Source organism: Bombina bombina, chromosome 3 (assembly GCF_027579735.1).
Source record: "Bombina bombina isolate aBomBom1 chromosome 3, aBomBom1.pri, whole genome shotgun sequence".
Taxonomy (NCBI): Eukaryota; Metazoa; Chordata; class Amphibia; order Anura; family Bombinatoridae; genus Bombina; species Bombina bombina.
In genome coordinates this window covers 166,563,441-166,586,515 of record NC_069501.1, presented here as the reverse complement: position 1 = coordinate 166,586,515, position 23,075 = coordinate 166,563,441, and positions in this window count along the sequence as shown.

Here is a 23,075-nt window from a genome sequence, read left to right as displayed (position 1 = left end):
GTCTGCATTTGCACAGGACAGCATGCATAGCATTGAGATGCAAAACAGAGGGATCATTCATGTAAACATTTTTTTTCAGTTACAGACTGTCAAGAGAATGTTTTGCTTTGTTTTTGTACGGTCCACTAATTTATATTATATTGCTATTTTGTATTTAGTTTTATTTGATGCTTTGGTTTAGCAGATTAATCAAATAACTGGAATGGTTTGCTGTCTGTATGGTTTTTGCCTGCCTGTCTTTGCTTAGAGACTTTAAACTTAGCCCATGATTTTCGAAGGAAAACGTGGATGGGGAGGAGCTAACTTCCTAAACTCTGAGAAAGAGCCAGCTTCCTTCCTATGCAGCTAGCAGTGTGCTGTGTTTGATAGTTACCAGATAGGAGCAACAGGCAGAAAATATGTAATATATGTTTTACTGATATGGATACTTAAAGTAAGCTCTATGTAATATGTTCTTGCATGTCTGTGGGTTTGTGTGCAAGTTCAACTTGTGTATGCAGTGGACTCTGTTCTTTGTGAGTGACTATTCTAGTAGCAGTGTGTGGAAGTGAGTGCCTCACTGCCTTGGTTCCTCCTGTGTCTGCATTTGTGGTTTCCTTGTGTGTTTTTAAATGTCTTGTAATATTCTAGGATGCCTATGTGAAAGCCTCATGCATTGTACATATAAGTCCTTGGGTATCTTGTGTATATAGGTGGCTGTACATGGATATTTATGAGTTTTGATGTCTCTGGCACATGTTGCTGAGGGCTTACTAATGTGGGTCTTCTTAGTGTTATCCTGTGTGTTCTGTATGAGCATGTGTGCATGCTTTGTTGTTTATGTATTTTTCTGTGTTTGTGTTTATATAGCTTTGTGTGAGTACTGTGGGTAACTAGATCTATGTAAGCTTCAGTTTGTAAGCATGTACATTGCCCGTTGTGAGTTTAGTTTTCTATAAGTGATAGAGTGATTATAATTATTATTTTTTTGTGTATGTGATTGTTAACCCTAGAATGGTCTTGCTATTTCTGTTTGGTATTTATGTATGAGTATGACTGCATGAATGCACGTGTGTTTATTTGCTGGCCCATGATTATTTATATTTGGTTAGCTTATGTGGGTATCTGCCTGTGGTATTGCTTATGTGGAGGTATATATGTGGATTTGGGTAAGCTCATAAATGTGTATGTATGCTGATTTGATTATGTTTATGAGCTCCTGTACATCTCATTTGAAATTCTGTCACCCCACATAATTTCATGGGCTCCTAAATGATCATAGGCAGATGAAGGCTTTTATATGGTTATTGCATATGCAGACATTGAGAATTTCAAGATATAGTAGATTTCCTTCCTCCTAAATGCTAAATAAATGTTTATTATGCCATTTTATCTGCAAGCTAGTAAATGTTCACAAAAATTAGCTGCACATATTTTAAAACTCATTACAGTGTGTGTGTGTATATATATATATATATATATATATATATATATATATATATATATATATATATATATATATATATATATATACACATTTCTTGGGGGGGGGTGACACCATGAGTTACCGCACCGGGTGACACCAAGCCTAGTGACGCCACTGCCTGTGACTGGGGACAGCACAGCTTCCTGTGTGGTGCCGGTGAGCACCCAGGGCTGAGCATGTTGCAGGGTCATGAGATGTGTACCCGGTCTGGTATGAGAGTGCAGTCCCTGTGTTTTGTAGATAGATCATATATATATATATATATATATATATATATATATCATTTGATATTATCATCTCAAAGTGTTTAATGTCCCTTTAAGATAACTGGAGATATAAACTCTAAAGATTTTAGGGTTGTGGGAAATGTGAAGGTTCTTATCATCATAAAGGAGGAGACAAAACTATAATAAGCTATAGATAATGGTAATTATTAGCTATAGATAATGGTAATTTCAACACATTATAGGAAATAATTTCAAACATAAGTATATGGCAGCACTGAGGCCATATACAGGGTACAGGTAGATTTTAGGGAGTTGCAGATTTTCAGTTCTCAGGTAGAATGGCCTTGTGTGGCATATGTGTATACGATGAATATGAGCCTTGAAAATCTCTTGTGTGTTCTCCCTAGGGATGAAAATGCATGTACTGTCCAAGTGAAAATAAATCAGCACTGTCTGTAATGTTAAGTCAAAACATGCATATAGCAAGTCTTTGGGAGTGTAAAAAGTTTACCAGTTAGCCATAATAGAATCATGCACTTCATTCTTAGATACCAGGAATCAACAGAAGAACTACAGAGGAGCAGCAGAATGTACGTCTCTTGGAACATTAGTTTAAATCCCTGTTCTCTGTGAGATACTGGCAATACAGGAGTTATATCTTTTCACTATATGTTCCAGGAACTATGGCTCAACTGTGTGAGCCAATGAAAATGTCTACTCAAATTGTTGGTCAATTTATGTCATAGAAGTCACTGCTGACTCTCTGAGAAGGTGTGGTGTTTGAATACTGGTGCATGGGCCCTCACAGCATATGTGCATATGCCGCAACAATAATCTGGGGTTGTCATGTTCATTATTCAGATGAGAATTGCCTGGTATTTTGGGGATGTACTGATCTTACTCGGTGGGTTCAGACTGATGTACTTCAATAAAGTTTTCCTCTGTGAAAAGCACAACTGGGCTAAAAGAAGCTGCTCCTGGGTGGTAACTCGCCATTGAACAAGCAACAGATCTATTGTTTGTTCCTGGTAGAGCACTTCTCTCTTTGTATGCATATGCTGCAGAAAAAACAGTAATTATCTTTAATATAAGCATTTTTGCTAATGGAAGTATAAGGCAAAAATGCTTCTATTTCAAATTGAAATGTATCCAAGCACATTTAAATTTTGAGCTTTTTATCCCTTTAAATAAAGAGCCTTTTTCTCAGGGAGAAGGTCTGGAAAAAAGGAGAAAAAAATGGTGATTGGCGCAGATTTAAAAAGTGCTCATTATGGGGGGGGGGAAGGTTACTAAACATCAAACAATAGACTGTGATTAACCCATAGTTTTGTATTATATGTCCCTTTAAATCTGCAAACCTAAAAATTTGATTTTTTCCCCCCATTTACTTCATAGAGATCATATATATCATTGTATCCCTCTTTGAACATTGTAATTGAAAGTATTTAATAGAAGTTGTTGTCTTTTAATGTTTTATCTCATTGCTATTTGTGTGTGTTATATCATTTTAAATGTTTAGTTGAAAAATTCACTTCATTCAAATATTTTCTCTTAAATTATAACATGTAAATCAACTCTCCATAAGAGCTGGATTATTTAATGCTGTCCCCATCTCATAGTTTTCAAAATGAATATCAAAGGGACATTTTCAAGCTAAAACTCTTCATTTGTATTCCAGCAATATCACATAGCATAATCTCTGACTGGAGTGATTCACATTTAACAATAATGAAATCTTCTGTTTGTACTATTTGGCCTCTTCCTAAAACACGAAAGAATTAATAAATAACTAAAGGGAAAGCAGCATTTATCTCTAAGCCATTTTAGTTCATAAATCAAAGTTCATATAACCAAAGATAACTGCATATTATAAATATCCTGAAGTACAGAATATTTAACATTATAAATATAAATTAGATACATATAAATATCTTATACAACTCTACAAAACTTTATGAGGAACAAAAATGCAAATAAATATATTGATTTAATAATCTTTTTGTATTGAAAATATCCTGATGTTTAATTTCACATTTTTACATTAAAGGGACATTAAAGTCAACATTATTCTTTGTTTCATCTAAATCAGGACATTTCAAAATATTTTTTAATTCACTTGTTTTTTTAAGAACTGTTACCATCCCAAATCTTTTCTTGTCATACTTGTAGAGACATGTCCTTCTCCAACAGTAAACCAGGAACACTTATCATTATCATCCAATGAGGATTAGAAGGAAGAAAACACAAACAAACAACACTTATTAGTTTCAATTTAAATAGGGGAACATTTGTATAGTACAAATACTGCGCTTAGAACATCACTTTAAATCAATATACATTTATCAATTTGAATCATGTTATACATTTATAGAGTTTTAGTCATTTTATATCCTATTTTGTTTAACAACAAATTCATAAGGTTTTTATTTCAGTTAAAATAGTTTGTCTTGGGAAAGCTTCCGGGCAGCGACCAAGATGGCCGACATACTTTGATGCTGTGTGGACCCACTGATAATTTTGCTGAATATCAGTGATTAGAGCCTCCATACATACTGAAAATATATACCTATCGATGTATCTAACGCTGTGGAACTGATTTATGTGCTTGGTGGCTCTATTGCCAGCTTTGAGGTACCGGAACAGTGAGCCAGGGCAACAGCACTGTAATGTCTGAGGCCTGCACTCAACCCCCCCCCAGTAGACAGGACAGCCAATGTGAACTGTTAACTGGGGAAGTCATACTAACTAAGCGACGCTTACTATTAGATCACCTTTCCGCTATTCTGATATATAACGTACATATAACGAGGCCCATAAAGAAATCGCAGAGATCTTGAATCAGCACATTCATATACTCCATACCGACGAAGATCTTGCAAAACAAGTAGGAGACAGGATACTGATCTCCTGGAGGAGAGCGCCAACAATCAGGGATAAAATCGTGAAAAGCCACTTTGTCAAACATCTCAATAAAGGAAAAGACAATCTCAAAGGCATATACCCATGTGGAACATGCACATTTTGTCCATATATGCGCACAGTGAAACAGATGGAAATTTTCCCCGAAGGAACTATATACATGAATGACTTTTACAATTGCTGATACAAAAACATCATCTATTGTATTGATTGCATATGTGGCAAAAAGTATGTGGGAATGTCAACCAGAGAACTGAGGACCAGACTAGGGGAACATTTAGGAAACATTTGCAATGCCAGAAATGACCTTGAGAGAGGAAAGAAAATTACATCAGTGGCAAAACATTTCCTGGATAAACATGGAGGGAAACCTGACCTCAAATGCTGGATTTTACAAAGGGTAAAGCCAGGGATCAGAGGAGGGAATTTAGAGACAATGCTCCTTAAGGAAGAAACAAAATGGATCTTCTGGCTCCAAACCATGGCCCCTAAAGGACTCAATGAACAACTTAGCTTTGGCCCTTTCCTTCAGTAATCTGCGAATGAATACACATACACCATCAGGATTTAAACAAACAACTCCATTGTATATATTTGTCAAGGTATATGTGAAGATTAATATATATATTATTATATATTTGTCTATCAGCACCAAATGATTCATTCATTTATAAGACATTAAATGCTTTGACTGACCAAAATTCAATCCTCCCCCCACTCAGTATGCAAAATTACAATGCATACAAGTGAGGACAATATAACATTTGGTCTATTTAAACTTAAACAGCCACTACAAAGAAAGGCAAACACTTTAGTAAAAGATAATATAGCTGTATATTCAGTATCTGAAATCAGATATGAGAGACTTTATCCGGATTAACATAGCTTTTGAAGCCACAGCCCTGCAGGGGGTAGCAAACAGGGGACTGATAATCCACCAGGCCAGCATACATCATGGAATTTGTGGAGACGACATTCTCTGCATCAAGTCAGATAAGCAAGTAAAATTTCAACTGTATAGTGATTAGCATAGACTTGTTAATAACCCTGCTGTGTTTGAATCCACAAATTTTAGACAATGAAAGATGCCAAGCAGAGACAAATGTAGCATTGCAACTAAAACTCATTTGAATACAGCCTGCATAATTTAAATACTATATAACAATGTTTAATCTGCTGTATTTTATATGAATATAAGGAATTACTCAACTAAACATATGCCTCAGACAGTATTGAATATATATATTTGGGAGATAAATTCAAGTTTGTAATAGATTAAATAACAATTATAATAATCCCATTTTTGAAATATATTTATATATATATATAATATACATATATAAAACATAGAGTTTGTTTTTTCTATTTTTCCAGATGGAGCTAAAAGATGATAAATAAAGGATTACCTGCATGGGATGACCTGGGTCATGTTATATGGTTATACACTAAATGTTTATGAAATTTTAAATACATCTCTTAAAATATAATAAGATGAATGTATAGGAGTTACTTTGATGTAATATGATATTAAAAAACATATCGTGTTTGGTATTGGGGTAATCAGAAAATTGACATCATGCTATCCTGTCTGAAATTCAGGTTGTAAGTGATTAATGCAAAAAGTTATGGCATGATAAATAATCACTTTATAAGAATGTATTAAATTGTTGACAGTGTTGGATGGTGAGATTATTTGCTGGTTGTCTGCTGCCCCCTAGGGGATTGGAATGGTATGTCAGCCAAATTAATTTTCTATTAGGAAACATACAGAGCCAATCAGAAGGGACAAGCACTGTGGGCATGAACGAAAAAGATTATCAATGATTATATAAGGAATAGCTAAATGCAAGACAAGGATAGTTTTTTGGGGGGGATCTGCACTTACTAGTGATTGAAAACTGGCGGCCATTCTCTTGGGGACACAATCATTTTAAGCAAGGAACTGAAAACTAACCTTGATCTATGCGATAACTTTCTTTCAAATGAGATGATCTAAAGATATTTGGAAAAGACTGAACTACAAATTGGCTCAAATTGGTGATGCATGATTGTTCTAATTTTTAATATTTTAAACAAAGGTAATTGGTAAGACCATAGTCAAATTGTAGTTAATAGATTTAAAGGGGCACTCAGTATTTTAAACTTGTGTTTGATAGTCCTGTATAGTGTTACGTTTGTCTTTTGTATGCTAAGTAATTTATCTTTGCAAAATATAGATATATATATATATCTTAGAACTGGTGTTAAATGTAAGTAACTAAGTGTTTATATCTTGGTCTCATTGTGATATTTTAAATGCAGCTCTGATTTGGGAGGCTATCGTGAATAAGGAAATTTTTATGATCTTTGAATAGCATATTACAATAGTTTGAACACTGTATAGTATTGACTCATATTCTGGTTCCTACAAATATATTTTGATGTGTCTATAGATATTAACTAATAAAAAGAATTCAGGAATTTATATTAATGTTATGGTTTTTGGTATATGCATATTTTATTGGGGTTTAGTTTAAAGGATAATTATTAAATATATTGTGTTATAACCCGGCCATATACTGACATATTATTTGGAGGCATTGCGTGAGATAGTATTAATATTTATCACATTGATATAATATATTTTTAATAAATAGAAATTATTATTGAAAAAAGATTAATCTAAAAAAATATTATTATTATTTTTTTGTTGTTGTGATTAAATATTTCAAAGTTAATGTTCATAACTTGAAATATTATTGAAAATTAATTTTGAAAAATGTATGAAATATTAATTTTTCATATTTCAAAATTGCTATTAATATATTTTGTTTTAAATATAATGTTTTCCCCTCTCTCTTATTGGTCAAAATTGTATTAGTGTTTTTATCTTATTAAGTACAACACTAAAATAACTAGGTCTTCAGCAAAAAGTAATGCTAGGGTTTCTGTATATGATGAAATTGTGCCCTCCCCAATATCCTCTGTTCATGAAATGTTTCAGGCAAGAACTCTCAAATTCAAAGCCATGAACCACCTCATGACTAGACTTGATATGGGAGATGATGTCCACACATATATTCAGGGATTTAAAGCTAAGGCCAAAGATTTAGTTAGAGATATGTGGGTTGAAGATGGTGAATTATAACAAACTTTACTGCAACTTAATAAATGCACGGAATTTAGAGGGCATGATGAATTAATTATCAAAACTTGGCCGATCCTAATGTATTTGAGCTGTGAGATGTCTAGCCAAATTATTGTCCAGACAATTAGGATGGCTAAGGGATGAAAATGACTCATTACGAGAATTTGAAGAAGCCTTTATTCACGGAAAGGTAGAGGTTCTAGAAGCTAATAAAAAGGTTTCTGACTTAAATAAATATAATCAGAAATTAGTGGCTGAATTTAAAGCTTTAGAAGAAGAATGCCAAAATGAAAATAAAACTTTAAAAGCTAGATATCGTGAGGCTGAAAAAGGATATGAACAAGAAATAAATGAATTAAAGAGACAGATCAGCAGTAATAAGGAACCTTAAAGTAATAACACTAATGCTGAAATGATTAACTCAATTAAGGACTGGGTCAGAAATGAGTTTCAAGATACCAGGCGGGAGGATAGACAAAAGTACCCAAATTATAGCCCTAATTCAGGCCCAGAGATAACTTTTCCCTTTAGGCAATTACCTAACTCTGGAGGACAAGATGATTATTACCCCTCAGAGGAAGAGGTCAGTTACTATAGCGGGTCAGAAAGGGGGGAAACCTTCTCAGACAGCCCATATAAAAATGCATGGGTGATATTTCAGCATAGTAAAGATAGGACAGATAAAAGGCACTCTAACTCAAGCAATAAGTTCCCAATAAAATCCAGTAATGTAGTTAATAAAGTGTATGACACCCCTACAATAATTAAATTCCTTAAGAATGCAGTACGCCCATTTTCCAAAGGGGGGACCACTTCCATTATTGACCACTTAGAGGCCTTTGAAAATGTTTGATCTATAATGAATGTTACAAGTGAGCAGTTAAAAATTGAATTTCTGCCCTGGGTATTTGAAGGTAAATATCACAAATTCTTTGCTTCACTAAAGGATATGAATATTCATTCCTGGGATGAGACAAAGCGACAGTGCAGAAAGGAATTCAGGCAACATCAAACTAAAACTGCACCAAAAATAGCTGTATATGGTTTAAAATGTAGTGCAAGGGGGCGTGTCTGAACAGCGGCTAAGATGGCTGCTTTTCTTTATGGCTAAGGACAGGAGCTGGTGAATCCGCTATTTTCCGCTCCTTAGATTTGTTTTCTGAGTGCAACAATTTTACTCTGAGAAGTCTAGCAACTGTGGAGCAATTGAATACCCTTTATATGATACAACTTAGCCCGGGAGACCTAAATAGATGAAGTGCGTAGCGGAGGCTAGTTACTAACCTAGGCCTTCATCGCGCCCTCCCCATTTTCCTGTAGTAACAGGTGGAACAGCAGGATAAGCTGTATACTTTTAACCTGCTTTTGCTTTTGTGTGATAGCAGCTTTCTCCGTTTAATGTATGACTACTACCGATCACTCTAATCACATCATGGAATATATATTCTTCAAAATGCAGAGCGTGTTTTCTAAGTTTGAAGCAGAGATGCTTCAGAGTATAAGAACAGGTTCAGAGGGATGCCAGCCAGCAGACATGCAAGAGAGAGATGTCCCGCAATATCCCATACAACCAGAGACACATTTGGAACAGCAGCGCCCTACTACTTATGTTGAGGCACTATCTTGGGCTAACTTTCTATCTATCCCATTCCAAACATCAGCTAAGCCGTCTCAGCTCCCAGCATATATTACGAAGGCTGTGACTGACCCTCTAGAATGGAGCCTAAGTATTTTGTGGGACCGGAGAGATGACACAGAGGTCTTATACAGCAGCAGCTGCACTTTGTCATCCCAGCTTAATATGAAGTGGCATGCAGCTGGGGACCGAGATTGCACGGCAAAGAATGAGGAGTTCCCAATCGGAGTTGGAATATTGGAGAAGGACTCCTCTACTTCCCCCCAACTCTCTTGGCAACAGTGCATTGTGTGGGACAAGGTGGATGAGAAGAGCTTTAACACATTGGCCGTGTATGCTGCACGATCTTTCTGGCAGTTTGCCAGGAAAGAGAATAACACCAGTCTTTCAGCTCAAAAACTTGGAATAGGTTGACTTTACTAACTCTACTGGCCATGCATTTATTATATTCCAAGTACAAGTTGTTTTAATGTTTTGTTCAGTTGTTTCTCAATATTTTATTGGCAGGGTAAAAGGGAGACTGTTGCCTGTACTTTGTTCAACACGTTTTTATTTTGTTTTACTGCTTATTCTATTTGCTAACCTGTTTTAGGTGGATCAGGTGTTTAAGCCATATAGAAGTGTCATTATCTATTTGAAAAGGTTTGGTACTAACCTGTGAAGCTAGCTGGATGCCTTAAATATATATTTAAACATATGTTGTTTGTATCCCAGTTCGTTATAGTTCACACATTTGATATGAATATAGCCACTAGATGGCGCCAGCTACATAGTAGATAAAGCAGGATGAAGACATCCAAACTTCAAGCTGTTGCAAAGGCTGATACTCCTCCCTCCAGCAACGGTATAGTACTATGTCTTCACTACCTTATTTAAGTCACTTAGCCATTAAGATGTGAGGCAACTATCTGTGCTGCATTGTGTATATGTTTCTATTTATAAAGGACTAGGTTTAGCTACAATATTTGGTATCCTCACCCTTGTTAGCTGTGGCTATTATAGAATGATACTCTGGTGACATCATTCCTTAAGCTGCTATATTATAGGCTAGTTTTAATGAATACCAAACAGTTCCCATTTTGTTGTTCTGACACCCCCACTTGGTACTTTGTGCGTAATGGATATAACTCCATATAGTCCAGATTAAAATATAACTGAACTGTAACCTAGGAGGTCTATGAGAGGCCATTATATAACATTTGGACTAAGTTCTTTATTACAAATTACTTAAAAGTTTTAGAAGTTATATTAAGTGTTAGCAAAACTAAAGCTTAGATATATAAAGGGTAAAAAAAAAAGGGGGGGTATGTTATTTGGGACCCAAAACTCACCCCCTCTATAGTAGTTGACCTTCTATAACTAGACTTGGTTCTGAAGCCCAAAAATGACCTCATATGACATCATGGGGGTACAATGAACATTGGGCACACTAGTTGTATTAATTATCTAGACTCCCTCTCTGGACTGAGGTTGCTTGAATATAAAATGTCCATAGAAAGCTCTCTTTTCCTACTATTATAGAAGTGTGTATTACAAACTATATTATAATTAGTGGAGGACTCTAATACCATCATAGCTGGTTATTGTGTTGTTTTGTATTCAATTATATATTTTTAGCATATCTCAAACCTACAATAAGTATGCTAGTTCATAAGCCAAGTTGTTTTCCTTTGGGGCCCAAAAGTGGCCCATTTTGTTATATTATTTCTCCCCCCTAAAACTCCCTTCTCTGATTTAAATTATTTTCCAGAGGGTCCAAGAGTGTCCTTTATTTTCCTTTGAGGGAAATCATTTTATCTGTCTTTATAACATATCTTAAGGGGATAATCCTTACCTGAAAACCTGAGGTTAACTCTTATTTTTTTTCTCTTTAACTGGGCGATTAATTATGTGTCTATCTTAACATTCAATAGGTATATTGTATTGTGATTCTCCTATGTGTTTGTAACTGAGATGCTACTTGCCTGTATCATTTTTATAACCTCAATAAAAAGTAAAAAAAAAAAAAAAAAAAAATGTAGTGCAAATCAGAGCCCCATAGAATTCCTTTCTATACTGAAAAGTGCGTACAGTATGGCTGAAGATAATCCCATATTTGAATTCTCAGAATGTGTGAATTTATTTTTTTAAGCACTGCCCGCACCCATCAAAATTAATTTATCTAGGAATTTTGATGAGAACTGCTCATTGGAATGGCTGATCAAAGAGTACAAAGTTATACTCTATTCAGCAGTCCAGTGAACAGGGAGATAAAAGGGAGAGAAAGCCCAATCCTAAAGTAGTGGCCGAAACTAGGGTGTTACCTAGCCCCCTCAATTTCTAAAAGTCTAAAAAGAAAGCCTAGGTGGGGGTAGCCCGTGGAAACAGGCCATCCCCACAAAGTTTTAACTCTGCCCCTCCCCCAACACGGGCTGAGGTGCAGAGAGGCTATACACAAAATGGGGGACATACCCATGTAAATAATTATTCCCAAAGAGAAGAATATGAGGGGACACAAGGGCCCAGGAATCACTACTATGGGGCATCAAGGGATAGGCCCAGGGGTAGAGGTAACTTGTACGATCAAGTAGATCAGCTTTGTACCCAGCTATTTCGGTTGAGCGAACAAGTCGCTAATATGAATCAAGCATTTACGGCTCAGCAACCTAACAATCCTTTTTTAGGGGTACAGCCAGTGGCCAGCGGTGGGCCACAGGCACAGTCATAAATAATGCAGTATCACCTGAAAGTGAGGGGAGAGATATACAAAATAAAATAATAAATGGCAATAATGGTACTAATCATATTCTCTCCCTACAGACTGGAAACAGATGATTTAGCTGTGATGATGAGCTACCTCGACCAGAAAGCATTAACAAATCTCATCCTTTGCAGCATTCTCTTAACCTTATTTCCACAGATGCAGTACACAAGAACCCAGTCGCCCCTGTCATAGAGGAGACCGGTAGGTATGAAGTTTCCTCTGCATCAGGTAACACGGCGGATTCAGTTAACATGTGGCGAAGCCCACAGATGTATGATAATGCCAATTTTATGTGTGAAATGGTAGAAACGGCAGGAAGATATTATGTATTAGCTGAGCTGCAAGATTCAGTCTCCAAACCTATCATGGGATTAATTGACACTGGGTTTCAGGCAACTATTCTATCCCACGGGTACTACAAACAGCTAAACGAGCTAACTCCCCACAAACCTAAAATGAAAGAATTTGATGGTTCTCTAATAGGAGTTGGGGGTGACTCTCTAAAAGTTTACGGTACTGCATGGTTAAAAGTGAGGCTGGGGAACAGGGTCATAAGACACCCTGTCATTATAGTGGACCTACCCACTGATCGTTTAATAATTGGTAGTGATCTCCTGAATTGATTAAGCACCATAATTGATTGTATAAATAATGTAATTTGGTCACAAGTAAAACGGCCAATTAATTATGAGCAATCCGTTATATCTCTCACCCGACATAACTGTCACGTGGTGGAACAGAAGCCAGATGCTGTGGAGATTCATTTCAGGAATAACTCTGTATCTGAAATCACTATTTTACAAATAGATGATCAGACTCCTTTAAATGGCTCTGATGGTAATACTTTTAAAATTTCGCCTGGAAAGATAGCAAATATTTCCTTAGACAGCGATGTATTAACCATATCTCTCCACAAGGGGGATGCTACAACCACTAAAGGGGAGACCACGCTCAATACCTTGCAGGAATTGAGAGAGTTAAAGAGGATCTATTTATCTCTATACAAGTGCATGACCTTGGTACAACAAAGTATGCCAAATTGAACTTAAAACAGGAAGCTAGCTATATAAGCGAAGGCTTGTTAGCCCAGATAGCTGAACCTTAAGTGATTAAATATCTTTCTCCCCAATACCACTGTGTCCACGGCCTGGATGACAGGTTTGAAAGCTATAATATCACAGCTAAATGTTTATTATATGTTTCTATAGGTAATAAATCAGCGAAGCACCTGTTTTTAGTTTTAAACACTCCCCATAATCAAATATACATTGGCAATGATATCTTACATAGATATGCCATACAAATAGATCTGATTAACTCTTGCCTCTGGAGCAGGTTAAAGGGGTCCCTGAAGTATTTTAGGATGAAAGTGCAGCCCTGAAATCAAACCAGCAATTGCCATATGCTGTGAATATGCAGGTGTCTAGCAATGTTATAATTCCTGCTGGGGCTGATAAATTTCTTTTACCCTTACAGGTAAAAAGAGGACAGAAATTAAAAACTTCTGAAACACTAAATTTGCCTCTCCCATAGAACACAAAATCTGGGTATAACAATGGCCTATACTCCTGTGGTAAATATTAGAACTATTCCAATACATTTTATTGTGCATAACATGACCCCACAGGATATAACCTTATCCAAGGGAACTACCATAGGATATGCGCTGGAATTGAGTTATTACACTTTTGGATTCCAGAATAATGTAATTAGGCTAATACCTGAAGGATACTTAACTGAAGAACAATTAATAGAACAATCCTTTGCCTCTTTACCAGAGGGTCTATTTACTATTCAGTCGATTTATCCCTTCAGCTCAGAGGAAGGCATCTGTAAAATTGAAGACGCCTCTCTAGTATTTGATCAGCCGATCAAACAGCAAGAATACCCCAAAACCCGCCTTCTAATGTATTGGATTGGGATTTGTCCTGTCCATCATCAAGACCTCATCGTTAAGATGGAATATACCTACTCCTCGTTTAAAACGGTATAATGATGTGAATCTTATGTAACACTTTCTCAAACAGTTATCATGTCTTGTGATATTGATACTAAGTAATATCTTAAATTTTATAACAGTGTGCGTTCTATACATTCGACATGTTACGTTATTATAGTGTACCATAAGATAGTTTGTTTGCAACAATAAATTTGAGAGTGTATTCTATTGATCTAACAATATCCTTTGTTCCAATGTATGTATTGGGTACATTAACGATAAGGTCTTGATGATGGTCAATCCAATAATAGAAGGCAGAACTTCCTGTGCACGGAGCAATAAATAAGGTCACTGTCGGCGGCTCGCTGCCTTTGAAAAAGCCCTTTCGGGCGAAACGCATCAGCAGTCTAGACGCTCTTTTTTAAATGACTCTGTTAAGATATAGTTGAGTTTACCTAATAGTAGAATATAATTGCTAAAATTCAATACTTAGAGTAATCACTCTGTGGGGGTACTTGTTGAGCCATTATGGCATTCTCAGCTCACTGACTTAGAATGCTGAATACAGATCAGCAGTTACATTAGGCTGAGTATATAATGTGACGGGAAAATTACTGAGTTACTCGGGCAGTCTAGGGCATTTACCTTAAGAACGCTACATTTGACTTCCACAATCATAGAATATTATATGTACACTGGGTACTCTAGTTACTTAAGTATATTTAACTAATTTTGTCCGTCTTTAACATGTGTGAATATGCACACGGATTAATAACATTAACCCATTCACAAGTTTCTAGAGATGATTGTTGAATCTCCATGGTACTTCAGTTGAGCTAACCCAGAATGCTGGATAAATATCAGCGGTAAACTAAAGCTTAGGCTGTAAACCGATGGAGGGTGTGTGTGCACAAACATAGCACATTTTGGGGAGATTATAATTTCTCATAAACTACTATATAAATGCACATTAATAACGGGCACAGCAACTAATAGAGGCAGATTTGCCAAATTTACCCATACACCGCACGGGTAATAAACGTAGTATACTTAAATGCGTGTTTTATGAATGTGATAAGGCTCCAGATATTCTATATATGTGATGTACAAACTTTTGGGTTTTAAGAGGAATGGGTGGACTGATATCTACAAATAATATCATAACTATATGTTGTCCAGTATATTAACCGGAAAGTATGGTATATATCACCTAATTTTGCATTAATAAGGGGTGACTGCATAACGTGATGCACTGTAGTACAAAAGTACAAACCTATACTCAATGAGAGACACATATTACCTGGGTTAACTACTTAATGACAACCAGCCCACTAGTGAACTATTGTGACATGCTGATGTACGCATGAAAGTACCGTTTACCCCACTGGTATAACGAAAGCACTAACACCTGTTTCTCACACACTATCTCGTAGTACAAAAGAAAGAGAAATTACACTATTGTGGGCACTAAATATCTAATTTTCATGAGTAGCGATGAGCAATTGATTATGAAATAATTTGATGAATAATTTTACGTAACCAGGCGCGAGACCTACTTGATATGACAATTGCACCAAGTTGATATTAATTGGTGCAACTATATGCACCATTGTTAAGTATTACTTACCTTTCCCAGTAGGTTTCGCTGGTTACACGATTATAGTGAACTAGTGTGATCCTAAATTTGACAACTCCCATAACTGGGGAATATTTCACTTAGCTACCCACACATGTGTACAGTGGCAGATGATCTACTCTAATATTTAGAATTCACATATGACAATAAGCTGAATAGTACTCTCCTGATATCTAGATAACAGTACATATCTGTTGCTACAGTATTGGTGATATTTTCTAGAAACAAGATACTTCAGTAACCCCGTCACAGGTGGATTCAGGGAGTCCCCTACCAATAACACAACCTAAGAGATAGCTCCAATTATTTGTGTGATAGCAATTTACACTGAAGGCCATATTAATGGGACAAGACAGCTATCACCCTTATATTGAACTAGAACTTAACAGAGTTGGAATTTTAACATTTGTGTTTGTGTGTGTTTTTTATTACAATTTATTAAAAGTTATGTTTTAAATCACACCTGATCTGTATGCCTTTAAGTCTAGGCATAGAGTGCTACATACATTCTTTCAGTGGATACCTCCTTATCCACTACCCTTTTGTAAACGAGTGTACTTGTCTGGTTGGCCTGTGCCATATATTGACCAGTGCCTAGCACAGATGCAGGGATCCAAAATATTCACAGCCATTGATTGTACACAGGAATATTGGACCATAAAGGTACATGAGGAGGACCAGTACAAGCTGGCATTCTCATTCCAAAAGGTCCAGTATGCATTTCAAAGACTTCCTTTTGGATACATAAATTCTGGACATGAATTTGCTGTATTCATGCATAAGGCTATGTTGATGATGTTTTAATCAAAAGCACAGACTTTGAAAAACAAATTGCAGAGCTTAAACACATCCTCAGCCAACTTAAAAGGGCAGGTGTCAAATTATCCCTACAAAAAGCTCAATGGTGTCGCACTCGTGTAAACTTCTTGGGACATGAACTTACTTCTGAAGGGCTAAATTCTCAGAAGAAAAAAGGTGGAAGCTATAGTGAATTCTAAAAACCCAACTAACTTAAAGGAATTGAGATAATTCCTGGGTATGACGAATTATTCTCGCAAATTCATTGATAATTATGCAGAATTAGCTAAACTACTACTACTTCTTTTAAAGAAGGATGTGAAATGGCACTGGAGTGAAACTCAAGAGACAGCCATAAGAGAGCTGAAGAGGAAACTCACTCAAGCACCTTGCTTAGCGTACCCTGAAGGTAAACCTTTCTTCTTAGAAACAGGTAACACAGATGTAAGCACGAGTGCTATTTTATACCAAAAGCATGATAATTTAGGCAAAGTCATTGCTTATGCGAGCAAAACTCTATCCCCAGTAGAAATAAAATTTAGCGATTGCGAAAAAGCCCTCTTATCTACTGTATGGGCTCTACAAAATTTCCACAGCTTTATACAGGGCGAGAAAATTATTGTAGAAACGGTCCACCATCCAGTCGCACAGGGTCTTGCTGAGCTCCATGACTGCACTGCTAAAGATCCTGGGGAAGAATTATCAGAAGATGATTTTCTGGTGGAACAATAGCTTTCCCCATATAAAATGTATAATGAGGACCAGTGTCAAACATTACCTTGGGTATATGTTGATGGCTGTTCTTATCATGCCACTATTGATAATGAGCTCAGACTAGTCGCTGGCATTGGTATAACTTGGGCAAATGGATTCCCAAATATTTCTGTAGGTTTCAACATTGGACCAAGATCCAGTCAAATTGCAGAACTCGCTGTTGTTCTAAAAACCATTGAAATGGCTATTGAACATGGTATTCATGAATTTGTAATCATTACTCAAATTATGTGCATGACAGTTTTCTTAAATACCTGCCAACTTGGAAAAGAAATGGCATGCAGAAAAGTAACCACAAACCAGGCAAGTTGTTCTGCGAGATTGATAATCTGGTGGTATCCAATGAGTTAACCATACACTGGAAGAAGATCAAGGGTCATTCCAGGGTGCAAGGTACTGATAAAGAAGGCAATGACCTTGCGGATTCATTAGCCAAACAAGGAGCCATAACTGGAGAACTCCTTAATATTGACCACTTAATGGGTACAATTCAGGTAGAAGCAATTACCAGAAACCAGGCTAAACAACAGAGTGAGTAACCTGGTACAATGGAGTCAGGATTATCCTAGTGAGGACCTGATCACTAGTCAAAAAGAAGACCCCATTTTGGGCATCTTCTATAAACACATAGAAGATCCTGAAAGCAACCCCATCTCAAAAGATGATTATATTGGCAAAGAAGATCTTAGAATCTTAATGAAGTCCAGATCACAATTCAAATTACAGGATATTTTGTTAATTAGAACATCCAAAACTGGCATCCAGCAATGGGTAGTACCCACCAAGTTCAGAGGTCTAATGCTTCAACATGCCCATGATGCTCCCCCATCTGGTCATCGTGGTGCCAAACTCACGTATGAAATATTGCATGATTATGCCTTTTGGCCACACATGTTGAAAGATGTTCAAACCTACTGTCAAGGTTGTCTAATCTGTCCACAATTCCAACCCCCTGCGCCAACGCATAGAGTGCCATTGCAGAAAAGGGGGATGGTAATGCAGTGGTCAGATATACAAATTGATTTTATTGGTCCAGTAACAAGGTCATCAAGAGGTAACAAATACATGCTAACAGTGATGTGCCTGTTCACTAAATGGGTAGAGTGCATCAGTGCACCTAACAATAGTGCTGAGACATGCACAGCATTGCTCATCAACCACGCATTTTCCAGATTTGGTTTGCCCCAAAGAATCGAATCAGATATAGGAACCCACTTCACTAGCGAAGTGATGATCAAAATGTGGAACATACTAGGGGTAAAAAGAAAGCTCCATATTGCTTATAGAGCCACTTCAAGTGGTGGTGTAGAGCGTTACAACCAATCCATTGTGAAAATCCTCAAAAAGTTTGTGAGTGAAGCGTGTAAAGACTGGGATGTAAAACTACCTCTAGTCCTGATGGCATTAAGAGCAACTCCAAGTAGTGCTACCAAGATGTCACCTTTTGAACTGATGACTCGTAGAAGAATGGTTCTACCTCAGCATCTACTGTACCGTACATCAGACCAGAACTTGATAAATGCTGCCAATACACATCAATATGTGTGGAACCTAAGAAAACATCTGCAATATGTCTTTGCATTTGCTCAAAGGAACTTAGAGAAAGCTGCAACTGCCACTAAAACCTATTATGATCTCAAAATGTCCAAAAAGGAATATGAAATAAATTATAAAGTTTATCTTTAGAACTTTGGAAGAGATTAGGTTAAGGAGAAGATATTTCTCCCAACATGGAAAGGTCCTTTTATCATTTCTGACAAAATATCTCCAGTGGCCTATAAAATAAGAATCCCCAAAAATGAAAGTTTCATAGATAAATGGGTCCATATCAATCAGTTGCGAGCATGCCATCCTAGTTCCCAACTGCAAATTATAGAGGGAGAATGAAGTATCATATCCCCAAATACACTAAAGAAATATTGTAGTTTAAAGGTGCATAACTAATAGGCACAAGGGCTCAAAAATATCTGACTCTCTACATAGAAGACTGTCTATAATGCATACCGTCAACATCCTCACCAAATACCATTGACCTTAATCCAATTTAAATACATGTGTCCTACATCTATTTAAAATTGGAAGGGGGATTTCTGTCAAGGTATATGTGAAGTTTAATATATATATTATTATATATTTGGCTATCAGCACTAAATGATTCATTCATTTATAAGACATTAAATGCTTTGACTGGCCAAAATGCAATCCTCCCCCCACTCAGTATGCAAAATTACAATGCATCCAAGTGAGGACAATAAAACATTTGGTATATTTAAACTTAAACAGTCACTTCAAAGAAAGGCAAACACTTCAGTAAAAGATAATATAGCTGTATATTAAGTATCTGAAATCAGATATGAGAGACTTTTTCCAGATTAACATAGCTTTTGAAGCCCACAGCCCTGCAGGGGGTAGCAAACAGGGGCCTGATAGTCCACCAGGACAGCATACATCATGGAATGTGTGGAGACGACATTCTCTGCATCAAGTCAGATAAGCAAGTAACATGTTGAATGTATAGTGATTAGCATAGACTTGTTAATAAACCTGCTGTGTTTGAATCCACAAATTTTAGACAATGAAAGTGGCCAGGCAGAGACAAATGTAGCATTGCAACTAAAACTCATTTTAGTACAGCCTTCATGATTTAAATACTATATAACAATGTTTAATCTGCTGTATTTTATATGAATATAAGGAATTACTCAACTAAACATATGCCTCAGGCTGTATTGAATATATAGATAACTTACAAATTAAGTTTGTAATAGATTAAATAACAATTATAATAATCCCATTTTTGAAATATATATATATATATATATATATATATATATATATATATATATATATATATATATATATATATATATATATATATAAAATATTGTTTGTTTTTTCTATTTTTCCAGATGGAGCTAAAAGATGATAAATACAGGATTGCCTGCATGGAATGACCTGGGTCATGTCATATGGTTATACACTAAATGTTTATGAAACTTTAAATACATCTCTTAAAATATAATAAGATGAATGTATAAGAGTTACTTTGATGTAATATGATATTAAAAAACATATCGTTTTTGGGGGGCGGAGCCAACTACCACAGAGGAAAGACGTGTTATTGCAGAGCTCCTGAGATCTGATTATTAAAATCTTTATCTATGGTGTTTTAGGAACTTCTATATTTTGCCTATCAAGCTTTTAGGATGGGGGAACCTTCCACACACCTCATTACTATCTTGGAAGGACTGATTGACAAAGCCAACAATCATTTTGGCAGCTTAAGATCCAGCATTGTGGAACTCCATAGCCAAGATGACGCTGCTCACCTATCCAGTTATGACACCCACGCGACTTACTTGTCGTCTACTCAGAGACACCGCAAGAAAAACATCCCAGTCGTGATTCAACTACAATCCTACCTGGCAATGTTCTGTCACAAACATGCACAGCTAAACCGGCCCAAATAGAGGCCGCTGCACCTGAATCAGCGGGATGTCTACAGATTACGGAACCTCAGCTCTCTCCGCTCTTTTTACCTCTTAGCCCAAGTCTGCAACCAAAGCCAACACCTAACATCCTCAAGGCTACAGGCGACGTAGAGGAATATCGTGGACAACCAGGAGGGACCCTTCACTCACCGCTTGAGAAGTCCCGATGCAGGGGTGAGGATTGCCCGGAAGCCATTAACCCCTACATCTACTCTATAGCTCTCATCCTGGGGGATCGCGGATTACCTACCCATCTGATCCCGCATAAGGGTAACTCAGGGTTACACTGCTCCCTCCCTGCACCGCTTGCTCAGGACTTAGTTCCAACTGGGGCCCATAGCTCGGATGCTATACATCGCATTGATGCATTGAAAGGCCATTTCGACCCGGGAGGCTGCTCCTCTTGCCTACCTGTTTGCCCTGTGAAATCGGCTAATTTTATTTTTTTCTTAAACAACTCCTAGCCGGTCTTACATGTAACTCTGATACTTGCATAGAAATGACAGCCCCTCAGGATGTAGACCATAATAAATATATATGGGACCTTTATTGCTCATATCTCTCTAAGCACTGCTACATAATTATACGTTATTAAAGATGTATAGTTGCTTCAACATTATCGCTGTAATATTCATGTTAAGATTTTTTTGAGGTGTTTAATGACGCTCTGCATTTGTTTCAGCTTCAAGTATGACTCTCTCTAAAATAATGAAAATGTGTCCATCCTCTCTGCTCTATGCTTACTGAGACAGAAAATGAATGCTAGCACTAAACCTGTGTTTACAAGCTCCCCTGTGCCCCTGGGTACAGTGTTAATTGTTAATTGTCCTGTACATTATGTTAGTTAATTCTTTCCCACATATACAGTCACTGTGGGGTATGTTTAATGTAAACGGATAATTTTTTAATAGAGGCTAGAGTAGCTACATGGTTTAACGGTTTACATTTTTAAGGTTCAATCCTAATATACTCCATATAGTTTAAGTGGCCTCATACTGGTTATCCTTGCATATCATTCCTTTCTTCTAAAGGTATTTCTATTTAATAAAGCTAATCTATTTTTTTAACTAAGGGCTTTTAAGTTGATAGAACCCTACCTATATGCATTCTATTAGCAGCCCTATACTACCCTACTGATATAGTCTATCCTAAAACTATTTTCTAGTTCACTTCAACCTACTAAAATATATTAATTGGAATGCTCAGAAAGTTCCAGAAGTGGCCTGTTGGATATTTCAGGGAGTGATTTTTTTATTTTTTTATTTATAATATAAAAAGGTGACTTAGTGCTCTTTTTTACTATGTATTAGATTTGAGTTTCTATACTGTTTATCCTGTTCCATTCCCATCACCAGTTATTCCAACACTATACATCTCCTGACAGAGTGATGTAATACCAAGTGGCATACTTAACAAAGATATTTTTGAATCTCAGGCCTTCAATGTTAATAATGAGGCCTGATTTAAAAGACTATGGCTGAGTTGAGGGTCACTAGAATTGTTGTTTGTGTGTAGAGTTCTAAATGTTTTTCCTATATAGAGGTCTGTTTAACCTTATATCCACCTATAGTATAAAAGAACCCAGCAGTTTTTTTGTTTTTCTTCTCAGGGACAAGTCAGGCTATTCTTATGTTCTATGTCTGTCGCAATGATATATGGACTAAAATACTTCCAATGAGATATATTATTATAAATAAGTGCACAGCTATTGTTTTAGGCTTTTTTGTTGCTTGATAACTCTAATGCACAGATGTCTGTTTAATGTTCGCTTTGAAACGCAATCACACTACATGTAAAATAACATCATTTGCTAATGCTTGCTTCTAGTAACCCAAGGGGTTATATTATATATGCCAAGTATTTTTCATTTATTTATAATCAGACTCCATTTTATATCAGGAGATAGATACTCCACTAGATTCCATTGACCACGACATCCCCCCTAGGGGGAGATCCTGATGTCCTCTTTTGGGGTACGGATTGTAAGCTAGCAGTATCTGCTTTCATAGTTAACCCTCAAGACTCATAATACTCCCTTCTCTAGATATGCCTATATATATCCTGGCAAACTCTACCTAGTTAAAGAGTTACTGGTACTGCTGAACTAAGTTTAGGGATATTTAATTCCACCCTCACATATTCTCTATAAAGTATATAGCTCATGACATATTAAAACATAGCTCATTATCTAAAGGTCTACCTATATTCACAGGGTGAACACTACCAACGATTTATATGTTCACTAGTTGCTTGGTATTAATATAACTTACACCTTATAATGATGGTACATTCCTATTCAGGTTATCATACACACAGTGGA